Source organism: Palaemon carinicauda, chromosome 1, assembly GCF_036898095.1.
Source record: "Palaemon carinicauda isolate YSFRI2023 chromosome 1, ASM3689809v2, whole genome shotgun sequence".
NCBI lineage: Eukaryota > Metazoa > Arthropoda > Malacostraca > Decapoda > Palaemonidae > Palaemon > Palaemon carinicauda.
The window spans coordinates 49263782-49283693 of NC_090725.1; the positions used below are offsets into that span (position 1 = coordinate 49263782).

The window sequence follows — 19912 nt, forward strand, 5'->3', positions numbered from 1 at the left end:
TTGACGGCCGTTAGCCGGCGATCTTCGGATCCGGCGCTAGGCGTGCAAACTCCGACGATTTTCATGGTACAGTACGCGTAAGCTCCGAAGATCGTTCTGTGCGCGCGACAACGAGGCCGTCCGCGCGCGATTCTCCGCACGCGACAACGAGGCCGTCCGGCACGATTCTCCGCACGCGATCGTCGACGGACGTTAGCCGCCGATCTTCAGATTAGGCGCGCAAGCGCCGAAGATCTTCATAGTACGCGTAAGCGCCGAAGATCGTTCTGTGCGCGGGATAGTTTCCCGCGCGCGACCATTGAGGCTCACGCGATCATCACACGGATCGTCCGCTCGCGGTTTCCGGAGCCCCCGCGCGGACGATCTACGACGATCGCGCGCGGGCTCCGAGGTTTCCCACGCGCGATCGCCGACTATCTTCTCTCGCGCGCGAGCTCCGACAATCTTCGCACACGCGTGAGCGGCGAAGATCGTTCGTACTCGCGCGAATTGCCGACGATCGCCTTTCATAGTTAGAGATCGTACGCGCGCGGGCACCAATGGTTTCCCGCTCACTGTCTCCGACGATCTTCTCTTGCGCTAGCGCCAACGATCTTCGCACACGCGTAGGCGCCGAAGATCGTCAGCGTTATTTCTTCCGCGCGTGGGATGGTTTCACATACGCAATCGCCGATGGCACAAGCCCGGCGATCTCTTGTTGTGGAGATCGTTCTCGCGTGGGATGGTTTCCCACGCTATCGCCTACGATCTTTCATGCACAAGCGCCAGCGATCTTCATGCGCGGGGATCGTTCACGCGGGTAAGCGTGCATGCGGGCGCGGTTATACTGCTACGCATGTTTCATTCACGCGCTACCCAGATCTGTGCTTTTCGCGCGATCGCCAGCGTGATCGGCGCACCGTTCTCCGACACGATCGCGCCCTGATTACATCAGGGCTTATGGCGGTCATGCCACCTTCGTGCTTCCCACCCCCGCAGCGCAGAGCAGCGCCCTCTCCAGAGGGGGGGACTTTTCCGGACAGGTCAAAGGTCTCTTCTCCTTTCATTACATATTCTCTACGGGCGAACCCTCAGGTGTCAACTCCTCCAGGGGATCGAACGATCCTCTTTCCTCCAGAGGGACTTCCTGTCAGCGCGAGGGTCGGTCAGCATCCCTGGTGGGATGCCGTCGTCAGAGCGCTCATGCAGGCGATGAGCCTGTGCCTTCTGACGGGGGTCACTAAACAGTAGCAACTTCGTCTCCCCCTCAAGAGGGTGAGAGGAATTCCTGGCATGGTATCTCCTCCGAGGACTATCCTGTCCCTTCGTGAGTCCTTACGCAGTCGATGAGCCCTCCTCAGATTTCTCTCCTCCCCTGCGGATGAGCATTACCCATCCCCAGGAGGGTCGGAAGACCCGGTCCTCTCCCTCATCACTCCATAGGGAGAATCCCCGCTTCTTCCTGAGAAATCATCTCGTGCGGAGGGGGCGAAAGCCTTATATCGCTGGAGTCCTGTTTCCCTCCTAGGAGGGATCCTAAGGCCCTGTCGTCCGCAATGACCCGACAGGATCCAGATGGACCCTTGGGGCATGTCTACGAGTCCCCCCAGGAAGAGCTCCGGGGATGAGAGATCTCGCTTCCAGGCCATCAGGAGGAGAAGCTCCAGGGGTCGGAACTTGCGTTCTGGCAGGTTCTGACCCTCAGGAGACACCTCAAGGGGACCCCAGATTCAGAGTTGCCTCTTCAGTAAGGGAAGGATACGGTCCGGGACCGAATCTACTCACCCATGGGCTCCCTTGGGCCAGTGCATCTTGCCCTGGTCTTAGGGAATGAGGAGTACTAGAGACTAGGCCGAGGGCCAGCTCTCTGAGCTTGTCTCCTTCAACAATCCTGGTCGGTATCGAGCCCCTCCCTCCTCCCTGGGTAGGGATCGGTGAGGGGACGGGCCCTCCGGGCAGAAGTCCAGTCCATGTTGGAGATTCGCTCCCTAAAAGAGGTGGCCAACGGGTTCCGAGGCCTCCTTAATCTTCTCCTCCCCTTCTCGACTCTGTACGGGGTTGTCAAACAGTCCCCGTTCAGCATAGCGACGGCAGACGCGGTCAGTCTTGCGGTGAGACCATAAGACTTCATGTGTACACTGGTCTGGTAGGACGCGTACTTCCGATCCCGGTTCACCCGTCTTCAAGGAAGTGCTTTGGAGTGTGCCTGGAAACGGATATACCAGTTCAAGGTGCTGTGCTTCGGTCTTTCCACAGCACCTCTACAGTTCACCGATGCTTCCACTCTGATCTCTTCACGGGCTCTCAGGATCGGCATCCGTCCCCTCCGTTTCCTGGGTGACTGGCCAATCCTAGCAGACTCGAAGGCATCCCATCTTCGTCATCGGGACAAGTTCCTCGGACTTTGCCAAGTTCTAAGGATCATAGTGGTCCTCGAGGAGTCCTCCCCGCAGCCCTCTCAGAGTCTGGTATACCTGGGCCTGGTCTTAAACACCAATCTCCTGAAGCCTTTCCTTCAGGCGACAGGATAGCAAGGCGGAGGAAGGTCGCGAGACCTTTCCCCACACGAGAAGAACCTCCAACCCAATGGGGTTACGTCTCTCCTCCCTGGCCCGTCTGGTTTCCAACAGTCGCCTCAGGATGAGTTCTCTCCAGTAGCGACTCGGGGCGCGGGGTAGTCAGGGGCACGAGTCCCCGGATGCCGGGACCCCTAGGGGCAACCGGAACAGACGGACCCCCAGGGATGGGAAGCAGACGAGGATCTACAATAGGGAGCGGACCTTCTCGTCCTTCCCCCAAACTTGCTGCTGTCTTCGGACGCGTCAAAGAAAGGGGGGGGGGGGGCCCACGTTCGGAACCACGGGACCTCAGGCCGGTGGTCAGAACCAGGAAGTTCCTTCTCTAGGCCTACTAGAGATGGAAACCGTGTTTCTGGCACTTCAGTAGCTCCACCTAGCCTGGCAGACTACTCTGTGGTTGTGAGGATCAACAACACCACAGTGATGGCTTACTTGCTGAGACAAGGAGGTACTTTTCAGTACAGCCATCCCATCCTACGGTAGAGATACCGGGATGGTCCGAGTTCCCCTTGGTCTCCTTAGCAGCTCGCTTGATTTCAGGTAAAGGAATGGGCTCGCCGACAGTCTGGGCAGTGCGGCACTGTCGCCACATTCCGAGTGGTCTTTGGATCCTCAAGTAGCCTACAAAGTCCTGACTCGGTGGGGCTCCCTCTGTGGACCGGCTCGCTACAGCACTGAGCTGCAAGCTCCCGCTGTAATGCTCCCCGGTCACGGATCCCAAGGCCCTCTAGTAGGAGGCCTTCCAGCAACGGTGGGACAACATCGATGTGTTCGCCTTTCCCCGTTCTTGCGGACGAGGAGAGTACCCTACAGAACCAGAGCATCGGTCAGTCTCTCAATGACCTCCATAGCTCCGCTAGGGCCCCTCGCAGGTGGCTCACCAGTCCCTCTGTAACTTTTTTCGGAGCTTCCGAGGGAACCCCCCCCACGTCACCAGTTACTCACACAGCCACATGCTATATAGTCCTCCGCAAAGCCGTAGCTTGCTCCGACTTCCCGCCGGGAGACTATCCAGCTTCTCCTCAAAGAGCGAGGATTTTCGCAACAAGTTGCGAAAAGGAGGCCTGGACACCTGCGCAATTCTTCCGCAGTAGTCTCCCAGGCGAAGGAGCGAGTTACTGTGGTCGGTGTCGTGGAGAGGGTATCCCTCCACACGATGCCGCTTCCAGCAATAGCGGAGCTCCTTGTGGGGTTGTGGGATGAAGTGTGCCTTTCAGTTTCGGCTGTGAAAGGCTATCCCTCAGCCTTAGGTCTTGCCTCCAGGCTCTAGGGATGGACATTTCTCCCTCGCTGGAACTCTTCCTTCTCATACGAAGCCTTGTCCTCTCCTGCCTTCAGTTGAAGGTGCTTAACAAGGCAAGATCATCAACAACCTGTCAATAACCCTCTAAGTTCCGCTTGGCAGCTGTGGGATAGTTCCCGTTGCTTTTTCAGCTGCTGATGTAAGTCTCGAGAAAACTCCCTTCATGACACGATCTACTCTAACAGCCACAAGTGAACTTCTTTCACAAAGTCATACAGTGATACCTCTACATACGATCTTAATTTGTTCCAGAAACTGCTTCGTATGTTGGAGCAAATATTCCCATAAGAATACACGGTAATTTGTTTAATTCATTCCTCAGCCTAAAAAACCATAATAACTCTTAAATAAATGGCTACACATAATTACACATATTAATACAATTGAATAATACAGGAATATCTAAAAAGAATAATAATAATAAAGAAATAATAAATAAAAAAGGGTTTTGTTCCAACACGGAGTACTTACCTCGAACTACTTTCTTAGGAGTATCTGGGATCTCCTCCCAACCGACCAGAATTTTGTGTAGTTTACCCTACTCCTGTTTTCTATGCGGGGTAACCTCTGGCGGAGTGATACGCACTCTTCCCTATCCTTTTCCCTCTGTGTTCCTGTTTCTCGCGGTGTCTTACTAGTGCAATGTGGAGCATCCCCGTCGTTGCCCTGGGCCTATGTCCGGCAAATTGTGTGGCGCTTTCCTCTCTAAGCCTGAAGTTGACCCACACTCCTTGTGTTCTTCATGTGGGGACAGTGTGTGTTCCCCTACAGCCACGTGTCCGGAGTGCGAGTCCTGGAACGAGGTGCAGTGGGTGCGCTACGGCACCAAGAAGAAGGAGGTCTCTAGACGTTCACCTAGGAAGCCCAGGGTCTCTTTGCCTCTCGCTTCGCCCGGCGTCTCGTCGGACAGAGTCTCTCTGCCGTCTTCCCCTATCCAGTGTAGGGGTCGAGGTAATTCTGTTGCGGGGAAGCGGCCTGTGGTCCTTCCCCAGGAGTCTGATTTACCTGACAGTGGGATTATGTCTTTGATCCAGGCAAGTGTAGGGAGGGGCGGGTGTGTGTTTGGGGGACGGAGCCCTGGTGAAAGCAGGTCCCCTCTCGTCGGACGATCCTATGTGGGGTAAAACTGCTGCAGTCTCTTCTCCCGACTCTTGGGCAGGTTTTTCAGGTGCGTCAGCAGCCGAGGGTGCCGCCGAGAAGGAGAGGACTCACCGCCGTCAGACACCCTCGTGTGGTCGCCTCCGAAGACGCCCTTCAGATCTCCCCTGAGGATGGAAGAGGAGTTTGAGACCTGGTTCCCCAGCGAGGAGCTCCCCCGCTCCCCTCCAGTGCCTTCAGCTACGTTCCCGGCCGTCTTCCTGGAGCCTTCGTCGTCGACCGAACACCATGTGGAACCACCACTAACGAGGCACGACTCATGCCCTTCAGCGAGGTCTTACAGGTCTTCGGGCTCCTCGGTCGAGGCCTACTCCTACTCATCGGAAGACGGCGCCCCGAGGGACCATAGGAGACGGCGAGATAGGTCCCACAGGAGGCGATCTTGTTCACGTTCCCGTTCAAGATCCCGCCACGTGAGTAGGCGTTCTAGATTCCCCAGGAGGAAGTTTAGGAGAAGCGCTTCGCCGGAGGAAGAATGGGTGCGGGTCTCCATCCCCCGTAACCAACTCCTGGGGGCTTCAGCAGTCCCGAGCACCTCGGGATGGCTCCCTAGGTCCCGCTCACCGGTAGGATTTGTCTCCAGCAGCAGGTATGACCGACGGAGGGACTCGTCTCATCAGGCGCCAAGGGACAGGCATAAGTCCGCGAAGGTTCCGACTCTATCCGCCCAGCGAAGAGAGTCGCCCCTTCGGTCTGTCAACCGCGTCCCGGCCTCAAAATCTACGACGCATCATCTGGAACGAGAGAAACTCCTTCCCTCGATGGGCAAGGCCGCAGACCCCTGGTCCGCCGGAAGAAGGGATAAATCCAGGACGGAGGCCTCCGTTCCAGCAGCGATGCCTGTCCTACTCCCTGAAGCGAGGAGACTGGACCACTCCAGGAAGATGCTTCCTCCACGTACGATCCTCTGTCGAAGGTCCTCCGTCACGAGAACTGGAGCGCCCAACGGAGAATGTAGAGGACGGGGCAGAAGGTTCGGCAGCGGAAGTTTCATCATACAGGAGGGTGATAGGCCTCATTAGGCGTCACCATAGACTGGTCGAACCTGAGGCCTTTACTGACGAAGTCTGGCGCTCGTGCCTGAGCAGGCTGGTGGATGCGCCTGTACAACAGAGGCCCTCGCTAGCCCTCTCTTTGGCTAAGGATGTGAGGCTGGGTTTGGCGCATGTTGACAAGATCGTGGCCAACCGTGCGGAAGCTCCCAAGAGCCAGAGCTCCTGTAGACTTCTCCAGGGCCTGAAGACACAGAGCCGGTTCTACCTCCCAGAAGGACACCGCGCGGGGCCCTGTGCGGTGAGCCAGCAGTAGCCATCCTGGGACAAGGAGCAGCAGAGGAGAGGGCTACCACTACCCCAGTTTGTTTCTCCCCTGCAGAGACTTCCATGATGGAGGAGCTGGCCAAGGACTTGTTTCACGTGTCATCGTGGCTGGATTGGTGGGCCTCCACACTGGTGGGGTTCCAGTCCTTGCACGACCTCACAATCCCGGAGAATCAGGCCTTGCTGAAGGAGCTGATTAGCTCAGGAGGTAAGGCCCTGAAGTTCCTATCCTATCAATCCATAGCGCAGGCTGCCAACTGGATACTGAGGAAAAGGGACACTGTGCTCAGCAAACTAGTAAGGAGGCTCCCTGACAGAGAAGCGAGGTCCCTGAGGAGCCTTCCACTGTGAGACAACTCAGTGTACCCCCTCAAGACGGTGGAAGAGACGGTGGAGAGGGTTAGGAAGCTAAAGGATGTGGAAGAACCCAGACCCCCTCCAGCGAGAAGACCCGCCCATAGAAAAATACCCTCCGACGTCCCTCTCCCCCCTCGCGCCTCACCTAACCAGCTCAGGAGAGACGCCCCTACTATATCCTGGCAGGAACCTTCGCAGCCCTCCCGTAGAGGAACACCGGCTGCGCAGTCAGCCTTCAGGCCCTCCTATTCGGCCACCAGAAGAGGTCGGTCTTTCCGCGCCTCTCGAAGGAGATAGGGAGAGAGGCCCCCTACTCCTGCCGAAGCCTCAGGTGGGGGGATGCTTCAAACATTCTTAGCAAGCATGGCGAGACCACGGATCGGACCCGTGGACCGTGACAGTCCTGAAAGAAGGGTACAGGTTGCCCTTCCTGGTGGACCCCCCACCTCTGATACCAGATCTGCAGGCGGAATGGTTGGCACCGAAAGACCCCTTGAGAAGGACGGCCCTACTAGAGGAGGTCTCTGCAATGCTGGTGAAAGGGGCAATAGAACCAGTCAAGAACCCGGGTCCAGGGTTCTACAGCAGACTCTTCCTCGTGGAGAAAGCGACAGGGGCCTGGAGACCAGTCATAGACTTCTCAGCCCTCAACAGGTTCGTGTGCAAGACCGACTTCAAGATGGACACTGCGAAGTCGGTCCTAGCGGCCTTGAGGGAGGGAGACATCATGATGTCTATAGACCTCAAGGATGCATACTTTCAGATCCCTGTCCACCCCTCCAGCAGGAAGTACCTAAGGGTAAAATGGGCTACCCAAACGTTGCAGTTCAAGACCCTCTGCTTCGGTCTGTCCACAGCCCCTCAGGTCTTCACGAGGGTCTTCGCAACAGTTTCAGCCTGGGCACACGAACAGGGTATCCGCCTGATTCGGTACCTGGACGACTGGTTGTTGCTTTAAGCCTCAGGGGAAGTACCGAGGGAGCAAGACGCGAAGCTCCTGCAGTTTTGCAACGTCCTGGGTATCACCATCAACCTGGAGAAGTCCCATCTGATACCCTCCACCAGGATGACCTACCTCGGGATGGTCCTAGACTCCCGGTTGGCGAAAGCCATCCCTTCCGCGGAGAGACTAGACAACTTTGACCAGATCCTACGGCCCTTCCTGTCGGATCAGCCCAGGAGAGCCAGGGACTGGCAAAGCCTGATAGGCCACCTCGTGTCGTTAGAGAAGCTAGTCCCACAGGGGAGACTCAAACTCAGGGGAGTACAATGGAACCTGAAGGAGGCCTGAAACCAGAGAGACTCCCCGCACAAGGTGGTCCCGATGTCCCCGGAGACAGAGGAGGTCCTCGAGTGGTGGCATGACAGATCAACCACCCTTGAGGGGTTGCCCTTCGCAGCCGACCCTCCAGAGATGATCCTGTTCACTGACGCATCCAAGGAGGGTTCGGGTGCTCATTTCCTTGACAGCACAGCGAGAGGAAGGTGGGTAGCCGAAGAGAAGGACCTGCACATAAACGTACTGGAGATGATGGCAGTGCAAAGAGCGTGCCTAGAGTTCGTTCAGAGGCTCCGGGGAAACACCGTGGCACTGATGTGCGACAACGCCACGGTGGTGGCCTACATAAAGAAGCAATGAGGGCTAAAATCGAAGGAGTTGTGCGACCTCACGTTGGAGTTCCTGGAATGGGCCGAAATGGAGCAGATCAAGATCTCGGCCAGATTCATTCTAGGGAAGAGAAACGTCCTGGCCGACGGCCTCAGCAGAATGGGTCAAGTGGTAGGCTCCGGTGGTCCTTGCACCCAGAAGTGGCCAAGACTCTGATTCAGAAGTGGGGCTCGCCAGTGATAGACCTCTTCGCCACGAGACTGAACGCGCAGCTCCCCGTGTTTTGTTCTCCTGTGCCAGATCCGGGGGCGGCGTTCGAGGACGCCTTCCAACACCCTTGGGACAACCTCAACGTTTACGCCTTCCTTCCCTTCGAAATGCTCAGGCAAGTCCTCAACAGGGTGAGACCAGCGGACAACCTGTGGATGACTTTGGTAGTGCCCTGGTGGCCGGAGAGAGAGTGGATCGCGGATCTAAAGGAACTGGCGCGCCTTCCACCTTGGCCCCTTCCGGACAGACCAGACCTTCTCCGGCAACCACACTTTCAAAGGTTCCACGAAAACCCTCGGTCCCTCCGCCTTCACGCGTGGAGGTTATCGAGCGTCTCCTGAGGAAGGAAGGGTATTCGGCGAAGACGGCAACAAGGATGTTGGGGTACCTGAGATGGTCGTCAGCCGCTGTGTACCAGGCGAAATGGGCTACCTTCACGAAGTGGTGTGTCGCGAAGAACTTCAAGCCGTTGAAAACCTCCATCCCGGAGATAGCTGACTTCCTAGTCTATCTCAGGGACGAGGTTAATATGTCCATCCCAGCCATTAAAGGAGTCCGACCCGCCCTAGGACAAGTCTTCCTCCTGAAGAGCATCGACCTGGGTTCCTCCAGACACATCTCGATGCTCATCAAGAGTTTCGAGCAATCGTGCCCCCCTCAGGCAGTTAGGGTACCCCAGTGGGACGTGGCTAGAGTCCTGAAGATGCTGTCAGAACCTCCCTTCGAACCCCTAAGGACATCTTGGACAAAGAGCTCACCCTCAAGACAGTTTTTCTGTTAGCGTTGGCATCAGCAAAACGGGTAGGGGAGCTTCATGGACTTTCATACGAGGTGTCACACTCGAAGGGCTGGCGTGAAGCTACCTTCAGGTTCGGACCATCCTTCGTGGCCAAGACCCAGAACCCAGCAGTCTGGGACCCCAAGTTTGAAGGATTCTCGGTGCCGGCAATCCCCCGTTCGGACAACCCGCGGGACTTGCGGCTGTGCCCTGTCAAAGCGGTACGGAAGTACTTAGAGAGGACAGCCAGACTTCGACCCGAAATCAAGAGTCTGTTCGTCTCTTCAGGATTAGTAAAGAAACCAATCTCCAAAAATACGATCTCCTCCTACAGTAGTGTAGGGGTTCTCTTCCGGGTAAGCCTAGACCCCACAAGATCAGAGGGCTTAGTACTTCGTTGGCATTTGAGAAGAACATGGCAGTCGGCCAAATCCTGAGGGCAGGTACTTGGGCTAGTCAGTCAACCTTCACAGCTCATTACTTGAAGGAGTGTTCAAGGAGGTCCCTGGACGGATTATCTCTCGGTCCCGTCATTTCAGCTCTTCAAAAGATTTAAAGGTGTAGCCCCAGGTAAACCACGGGCAGTAAGTCCAAGAGACACAGGTTCCTTCCTTACCCCCCCATCTGTTCCCTTATTACCTTCCCTGAAATGACCCTGAAATCCTTTAACTTCCATGGGATACATCGTCAGTGAATGAATACGTCTCCAAGGATATTTACAGAGGTGAGTTACTTAGACACTGAGATAGTTTTTTGGGTAGTTTTCCCTATTTCTCGTGTTTTCTCTTGGAGGGTCAGGAGAACCTAGCCTCTTATCTAGGTTCCCCTTTTCTCTCCTCATCACGGTCTCTGGGTCCTGTGGGACACTCCCACCTCCTAAGGTATAAGTCTCCTAAGAAAGTAGTTCGAGGTAAGTACTCCGTGTTGGAACAAATCACAAATTTTAAGTTATTTGTATTTTTCGTAACAGTACTTACCTCGAACTACTTTCAGGTTATGGCCTGCCCATCCTACTCAGAGTGCCTTACAGGACTTAGTAGAAACCTATCTGCCAAAAACTTACTGGAGATCGAGACCTGAGCAAGCATGCTCTCTGACCCCGGGTTGTCTCTGGGTACGTATCACTCCGCCTGAGGTTACACCGCATAGAAAACTGGAGTAGGGTAAACTACACAAAATTCTGGTCGGTTGGGAGATTGCAGATACTCCTAAGAAAGTAGTTTGAGGTAAGTACTGCTAGGAAAAATACAAATTACATAAAATTTGTGATTTTTATTAACACTTTACCTTAGCGACAGGCCAGCGCAGGTGTAGGGACTGCTACGCAGGAGGAGACGGAAGATCAGCGTGGAGGTAGGGACGGCGACTACGATAAAACGTACGATAACTTACACTAACTTACACTATGTGAACTTTAACTTAGCTTATTTTTTTTTTCATTTTTATAATTTTATATTTTTTTTTACATTTTTTTTTCTTTTCTTATTTTTAATTTTCATCACTTTCACTCGATTCGGTCTTCCTTTTCTTTGCTTCGCTTTCTTTCTTTTCATCATGATCACTAGACCGTTTTTGTAGATTTTTTAAAGAAACTATCGAGAGAAAGTTGCTTGGTACGGCTTTTGTGGATTTTTCTGAAATGAGTTAAGCAAACATCATTGAACTGCACAACTACACAGCAAACCTGAAGTTTCTGTGGGTGACGCTTGTCGATGAAATCAACCACGTGTTGATGATATGCCAACATCTGTCTTATTTCCGCTGTACCTAAGATTTGGCCTACCTCCTCGGTCTCCTCCGACTCACTCAACTGCACTTGGAACTCATCATGCTGCATGGCTTGCAGCTCCTTGAGTTCTTCGGTGGTGAGCTCTTCATGATGCTCATCGACGAGTTCGGTGATGTCATCTTCATCCACCTCCAGACCCATGGACTTGCCAAGGGATACAATCTCTTCGACGTCTTCCTCGGCGGCAAGCATAGGTTCATTCTCATGGCCAAAACCTTTGAAATCTCTGGGAGCAACAGCATCAGGCCAAAGCTTCTTCCAAGCTGAATTCAGGGTCCGACGAGTTACTCCCTCCCAAGCCTGATCTATGATCTTTAAGCAGTGCACGATATTAAAGTGGCTCCTCCAAAATTCACGCAAAGTTAAGTTGGTGCTTTGCGTGACATTAAAGCACTGCTTAAATAAGTGCTTGGTGTAGAGCTTCTTAAAATTAGAGATGACTTGCTGGTCCATGGGCTGGAGGATAGGGGTGGTATTCGGTGGAAGATACAACACTTATATAAATTTGTATTGGTCGATGATATCTTCGAGTCCGGGGGGGGGGGGGGGGGGGGTGAGCGGGTGCATTGATCAAACAAAGCAAGCACTTCAAGGGCAAATTCCTCTCCTGAAGGTACTTCTTGACAGCAGGGCCGAAAACTACGTTTACCCATTCCACAAAGAGATGCCTAGTAACCCAAGCCTTAGAATTAGAACGCCATAGAACATGTAGCAGGTCTTTATTAATTCTATGTGCTTTAAATGCCCTAGGGTTTTCGGAATGGTAAACTAATAAAGGCTTAATTTTGCCGTCCCCGCTGGTGTTGGCATAAAGCGCAAGAGTCAACCGATCCTTCATTGGCTTATGTCCCAGGCATTTTCTTCTCTTCGTCGGTAATGTATGTTCGACTAGGCATCTTTTTCCAAAACGGACTGGTTTCATCACAGTTGAACACCTGCTGCCCTACGTAGCCTTCCTCCGCCACGATGCTTTCGAACTTTTTAACAAAGTCTTTAGCAGCCTTGGTGTCCGAACTCGAAGCTTCTCCATGCCGAACAACTGAATGAATCCTGGTCCGTTTCCTAAATTTCTCGAACCAACCTCGAGACGCCTTGAATTCCTCTGTCGTAGGATCGGCTGAACTCTCCCCTACGTCACCCCCAGAGCCCGCCGCCTTCAAGTCACTGTAGATAGTGCTGGCCTTCTCACAAATGATCGTTTCAGTGATCGTATCGCCAACAATCTCCTTGTCCTTGATCCATATTAACAAAAGGCGTTCCATCTCTTCAAGGGTAGGGCTACGATGTTTGGAAATAATCGTGATCCCCTTCGTAGGTTTCACTGCTTTAATGGCTGTGCCTTCTGTTTTAGGATCGTCGAGATCGTAGATATATTTCGGCCATATTGTTTAGCCAGATCGCTAACACGCACACCTCGATCATGCTTTTCTATTATTTCTTGCTTTAGTTCTAATGAAAGCATTGACTTCTTCCTTTTCTCACCACTACTACTACTTCCTGAACCGAAACTAAGCTTTTTAGGACCCATGATTATGAAACTCAGAAAACAACACGTGAAAAAGGAAGATAAGAAACACTGTTAATAACTGAGCGAATAGAGAACAACCACACGATGTGCACGAGATGAGAGGACTGATCAAGGCGTCGCTCGATTGGCATCCCTCCGATGTGCTGCCGTCTAGCGGCGTCAACAACAAACCACGGTCGACGCTTTCGAAAAAATTCCACGCGTACGCGTATTATTTACTTCGTATGTTAGAGCAACGCTTCGGGTGTCGAGACAGAAATTTGGTCGAATTTTACTTTGGATGTTGGAAAATTTGTGTGTTAGGACATTCGTATGTAGAGGTTCCACTGTAGCTCTGTTGCGACCCTGTGCCTGGAAACTATCCAGCACCTCCTTGCTCAGAAAGGCCTTTCAGCCAGAGTTTGCGAACAGGATGTCTGGATACCTGCCCCCTCCCCCCCCTCTCCCCCCCTCTCCCCTCACAACCCAGGACGCCAAGCAACAGATCTTCACCTTACCTTGATGACAGGTTTCCCGCTCATGTTGGCTTCAGCCAAGAGAGTCGGCCTCCTCCAATGTCTAATTCACGACGATGATCAAGGTCATTCTCAACTTTGTTCCTGAAAGCTTGAATCCCAGATTTGAGCCCTTCAGATTGAGAACCCTTTGTAGCGTGACCAATGAGCCAGATCAATGGTTACTATGCCAGGGAGGAACTTGAGGGGCTACCTCAAGAGAACTACTGTAACTCAACCCCAAGTGTCAGCACTTCGTCAGCTCGTGGAAGGTCAAGAGAAGGATCATCAAGAACACGTTCTCAGCTTTGACGCGCAAGGTCATAGACCGAGCATTGAATCCTTCTCCTTCTCGGGGAGACCTAAAGCTCATAATGTTAACGGTAGGAGTATGCCTCTAGCGTTTATGAAAACTTCTGTGACGCAGGCCTTGTCAGCAGCCATGTGGAAGCGTCAGATGACCTTGACCGCCCACTTCCTACAAGAGGTGACCCACAGGAACATGGAGACGTTCTCCATTGACCTTGCTTTGGCTACACAATAAATGGTTTAAACACCTCAGGCTCCTTTATGGACAATAGCAGATGGTGGAGGGGAGTTTAACCATGGTTAAGTCTCAGATGACAAAGAACATCACCTATGGTATTCTGTAAAGCTGGCCTCCACTGTCTACAGGTAAAACCATTTCCCTTGTGTAACTTGGTATAAAGAGATATACAGAACTTACATCCCCATACCCCCTGGTGAGGTATGATGGGGGTAACATCCATGTTTGATTCTAAGATTCCTACGCTTCTGAGAATTCTTACCTAGACTAATCACACTGCTAGTAGCCTATCTCACAATCACACAGACTGCTCAGGTCGCTAACCATGCTTTGCAAGAAAAGTTTAGTAAGGTGTCAGGGTTTCTCCCTGTTACATGCGGAGCACGTATAGGAAATCCCCTGGTCAAAGACCAGCCAGTTGGTTTGGGACTTCCACCCTCCTAAGGGGTGAGTTGATCCCTATAGATAGCGAGGGTTTGTATTTAGTGTTGGAACAAAGGACAAAATTAAAAGTAATTTGTATTTTTTGTAACGATACAAACCTCTAGCTATTTATACAAATTGGCCTGCCATCACCCGTCCCCCGATAAGTCCTGCTTGCTATAAAAAGTGACAAGACAACACAGGTGTGTGTGTAAGCAGGGTAGTCGGGTACTTCTTTTAACCCCCCACTAACCAGCGGTATGGTAGTTACACCTCTCTAAGAGTGTTATGGCGAGTCTTCCAGCTCTGCAGAAAGTATTATCCCTATAAATAGCTACAGGTTTGTATTGTTATGAAAAATACAAATTACAATCAAATTTGTCATATTAGACCAGTCAAGACAGTATTGAGCCCTCTCCTCTGGCCAAGTGAAAGTTTTATGAACAGTTGTATACAGTAGTTCCTAATCCAGACTGATTTTGATTGATTAGTGCTGTCATGGAAAATACTGGCAATTTTTTGAAATGCCTCACACTTAATTATAGTTGCTGCAGAGATTCCAGGCGAAATAAGCCACGCCCTCTGATGACGTCACAGCCAATCTAGTTGTCTCTCATTTCAACAGCAGCCAGCAGCCACAACATATACCCTGAAAGGGATAATAAGTTGGTATAGTTTCAAATTTGTAAGGGGATGTATTGTTACCTCTGGTAACTTGGTAGGCAGTGTGATTGGCTATGACCACCATAAGTAATAGTAAGAGGTTTTTAATGTGTATATGTTTAGTTTCCATAAATAAATTTGATTGCATATCTTTCAGGTAACTAAACCTCTTATTTTATATGCCGTTCCTTTGTCTTATTTTTGTGAGCTTTGAATTCAACTTGTCAAGGTACTAATTTGGTTCAGAAGAGACAAATTTAGTAACTATTATAAATTAAATTCATGTCTGTCACTACACTGGACTAGGCATCATTATAGTGTTATGGATGAAATAAAGGTGTTTGTATTTAGGGATGAAATTTATTTCAATCTTGTAATAAAATTCTTCTTATACTTGCCAGGAGTGAGCCAGAAGTCACCCAAGAGTCTAATATGGAAACTGATGAGCAGCAGGTACGTTTATTCCTGTATTTTTATTGTATTATTGATTTTTAAGGATGTAGTTCACATATTTTTCTATAAAGTATTATACAGTATCATTTTCCACAGGAAATTCTATCTTGACCTTGAGTCATTTTAAACAGAAAATTCTATCTTGACCTTGTGTCATTTTAAACAGAAAATTCTATCTTGACCTTGTGTCATTTTAAACAGAAAATACTATCTTGACCTTGTGTCATTTTAAACAGAAAATACTATCTTGACCTTGTGTCATTTTAAACAGTAAATTCTGTCTTAACCTTGTGTCATTTTGAACAGAAAATTCTATCTTGACCTTGTGCCAATTTAAACAGAAAAATCTCTCTTGATCTCGTGTTATTTTATACAGAAAATTCTGTCTTGACCTTGTGTCATTTTAAACAGGAAGATCTATCTTCACCTTGTATCATTTTGAACAGAACATTGTAGCATGACCTTGTGTCATTTTAAGCATGGAATTTTGTGCTGATCTTGAGCCATTTTAAACAGAAAATTCTATCTTGACCTTATGTCATTTTAAACAAAATTATATCTTGGCCTTGTGTAATTTCAAACTAGAAATTCTATCTTGACCTTGTGTCATTTTAAACAGAAAATTCTATCTTGACCTTTTGTCATTTCAAAACAGAAAATTCTGTCTTGACCTTGTATCATTTTAAACAGAAAATTCTTTCTTTATTTTTTGTCATTTTAAACAAAATTCTATCTTAACCTTGTATCATTTAAAACAGAAAATTCTATCTTGACTTTGTGTTGTTTTGAACAGAAAATTCTATCCTGACCTTGTGTCATTTAAAAAAATTCTATCTCAGCCTTGTGTAATTTTAAAACTAAATTCTATTTAGACCTTTTGTCATTTTAAACAGAAAATTCCATCTTGATCTTGTGTCATTTTATACAGAAAATTCTATCTTGACCTTGTATCATTTTAAAGAGAAAAATCTGTCTTGACCATGTGTCATTTTAAATGGAATATTCTATCTTGACCTTGTGTCATTTTAAACAAGAAATTCTATCTTGACCTTGTGTCATTTTAGACAAGAAATTTTAAACATAAGACTTACCCGGTAGTTATATATGTATATAGCTTACGTCCCTGACGTCACGGCAGAAAACTCAAAACTCTCGCCGATTGGATAGCCAGGTGTACCACCTGTGCACCCTAGCGAGGTACCTAATAACCATTCCAGGATTCCTCATATCTTCCCTGCTGTCGCTAGCGGTGACATCGTTGGTATTCTACTCGACAATTCCCTGATTTTTGCTGATTTACTTTGGTGATGTACAATACTTTGGTTTTGACTCACGCTTGTTTGATTTTGCTTTTGGATATTCTTGGATTACGTTTGGATTTCGATTTTTTGACCCTTGCTTGTTGATTTCTCTCAAAAAATTTTCAAAATGGCCACCCCCCCCTATAACTTTTAGGATATGTGTGAGTAGGTGTAAGACCTAAATGGCTAAAGCTTCTCTTGATCCCCATTCGCTCTGCGTTAAATGCAGAGGTAAAGAATGCGAGTTGGGTGATCGGTGTGATGAGTGCATTCTTTTATCCGAGAATGAATGGCTTGAGTTTGATTGCTATAGGCGTAAACTACAATGAGATAGATTGAGACGAAGTTCTTCTCGTTCTTCAAAAGACTTTTCCTCTTCCCGTGTCACTGAACCTAATCCTTCCCCTGTAGTGGTAGTTTCTGATCCCGCTACTGTTACTGCTAATGAGCCGATGCTTAAAGATATGTTGGTGGCGATTCAAGCGCTGGGCGCTAAGGTTGAATTGCTTGCGGCGGACAGGACACAGCTTATGCCCAATGTGAAGCAGTTAAAGGGTGACAGTGCTAGAAGTGCAGTGGAGGGTGCACCTTCTCGGGCTTGTCGTTCTCCTAGTCTTAGACCTCTTCCAAGCTCCCCAATCCCTGGGAGAAGGAATGTCCACCGGCAAAAGCAGACGAGAGGCTTTAGCTCCCAAGCAGACGTCCCCTCGAACGTACCTGTTGATGTTTCACAGGACGTTCGCCCTCACCATAGGAAAGGCGAGGTTAAGTTGTTTTCGTCATCTTCGGATGACGCAGTACCTAAAAGAGGCTGGCGTCAAGCTTCCAGACCTCTCAAGAGGACCTTTGATGATAAAAGTCAACCAGCGTCCTACTAGCACAGCGCAAGCTCCTGGTTGTAGCCATTGAGCGGTTTCCATCTTCCGTTGAGAGCTCTCCGGCTTAACGTCCTGCTAGGACGTCGGATTCTGCCAAGAATCTTTCGCTTGCTGAGCAGTTGCCAGAACCAGGCATGACCTCGGTTCATGCTCCCCTCAGCCGTCAGACTGGTTATCACCATCTGTACACTATGAGCGGTGGGGAGAGCGATGTTGCATTAGAGGTGATGCCCCTGATAACGCAACGAGTGGATCCGAACTTTAACTCATATATGCCCAGTGATGCAACACTAAAGCTGTGTTTGCAAGTTTCAACTTGCACGCCATAGGCTTACTGATTCTAACTTTCTGTTGTCATCAGTTTATGGAGAGAGAGTTTAACAGACAGATGTACGGTGAACTGCTGAAACAAACTGTATAACAAGTGCAGTACAGGGATTTAAAATTCAGTGTAATTTTTGTCTACCATGTCTTCGAGAAATAATGGGTATATAGGAGAAATGCAACCTACGTATAGATAAATAAGATCGTGCCCATATTAACAGATTGTTCCTTTACTAGTGCATTTCTGAAATTTGTGTTTTAGCATGTATTCTGATGTTCAAAATACGTTCCGTAAATCTAATTTTTATTGTGATGCGTTCACGCAACACTGGGCATCCCATATCTCACTGGTATTCAATATTCCACATATATTTTCCCCATTAAATTGCGTTTAAAAGCGTTTTATTTTCATGTTTGCCTAAGGATCACCATAAATATACATACACATACATACGCACACACACACAAACACACACTGACACACATTCTAAATAAAAAACTATCTTTCCTATGGTAAAGTCTTTGGGTCATCCACTATATCTATAAATGAGTCCATGATTCCATATTTTGGAAGACACCATCAAATCAGTTCATCCGTGGAAAGCCCATACGATATTGTTATAAAGCATGGGCAGCTTGCACTCCTTTGCGTTATGCCTTTACTCTTGACCTTTACCAAGGAAATATGAAAGAAATAATCCAATTGTGTATGCAAGTGAATATGGTTTAGGAGGAAAAGTTGTTCTAAACATTCTTGACACACTTCAAGCTGAATATCGGAGAATAAGATTTTCTCTTTATTTCGATAACTTCTTCACCTCAATAAAACTCTTAGAAGAGATCAAAAGAAGAGGTCATGGTGCCACATGTACCCTAAGAGCCAACAGAGTAGATAAATGTCCACTGACTATCAACAAGACATTTGAAAAGTTGCCAAGAGGTAGTGAAGAGCACTTCTTAGATAGAGATTCTCAAATTCTAGTTGTCAGATGGAATGATAATGGAGTAATCAGCATAGGTTCCAATGAGCATGGAACGTTTCACATGAAAAAAAGTTGAGCGATACTCAGCAAGGGAAAAAATGAAAGTATCTATAGGTTGCCCTCATTTGATTGACATATAGAACCAGAACATGGGTGGTGTTGACAGAACAGATGAAAATATTTGTCATTATCGCATTGCAATTAGAGGTAAAAAATGATATTTTCCCATACTCTGTTTTGTAATCAATGTCTCAATGAACAACGCCTGGCTTTTTGCTCGGAAAGGTGGGTATGATGATTTGCTTACATTTACTAGATCATTGTTCAATGTTGGTTGAAAAAGTTTGGAGAACCACCAAAAACCCCTGGAAAACTAAGGTCACTATGCATGAGCACCCTGAATACCGAGAAACGTTTTGATAAGATAAGCCATGACATCATCGAAAGGGATCCTAAATGTAGAAGATGGTGCAAACACTGTCATAGCCAAACAATTTTTATTTGCAAAAAGTGTGATGTTCCATTGCATATGGAATGTTCTGTTGCATATCCTACCCAATAAGAATAGGCTTGTTTGTTTCTTTCTTTGTTGAAAGGGATCCTAAATGTAGAAGAAGGTGCAAACGCTGTCATAGCCAAACAATTTTTATTTGCAGAAAGTGTGATGTTCCATTGCATATGGAATGTTCTGTTGCATATCCTACCCAATAAGAATAGGCTTGTTTGTTTCTTTCTTTGTTGAAGAAAATTTACATTGCTGAATGAAGAATGTTTCTTTTTTTATTTTGTTGAACTGAATTGTCATTTATTTTGCTTTAAATTTTGTATTCAAATGCTATACATGTAATTCACGATGTCCATTTCTATTCATAAATGAAATGTTTATGTTTCCTTGAAATATAAATGAAATCTACCACGACATCTTTGAAAGTAATCCTAAATGTGTATTTCTTCTTGTAATTTATTGAAAATTACATCAATTTCTTTTTTAAAAATTATATATAAAATAAGAAAAAAAACTTTTAGGCTTAAAATGCCCAGTGTTGCATATACGAAACATTGGACAGGCATGGTGTGCCCAGTGATGCGTTTGCGCAACAGTAAATTTTTGGCAATAAATTGAAGAATACTTGAGAAAACTTCCTCAAACATTGATATATGACATGGAAACATCATA

At 48.5% G+C, this 19912-nt stretch overlaps 1 pseudogene; it reads left to right on the forward strand.

Annotated features, from left to right (window-relative positions):
- The window catches only part of LOC137648128 (neurofilament heavy polypeptide-like), a 152549-nt pseudogene that overhangs the window by 25278 nt on the left and 107359 nt on the right, over positions 1-19912 (forward strand).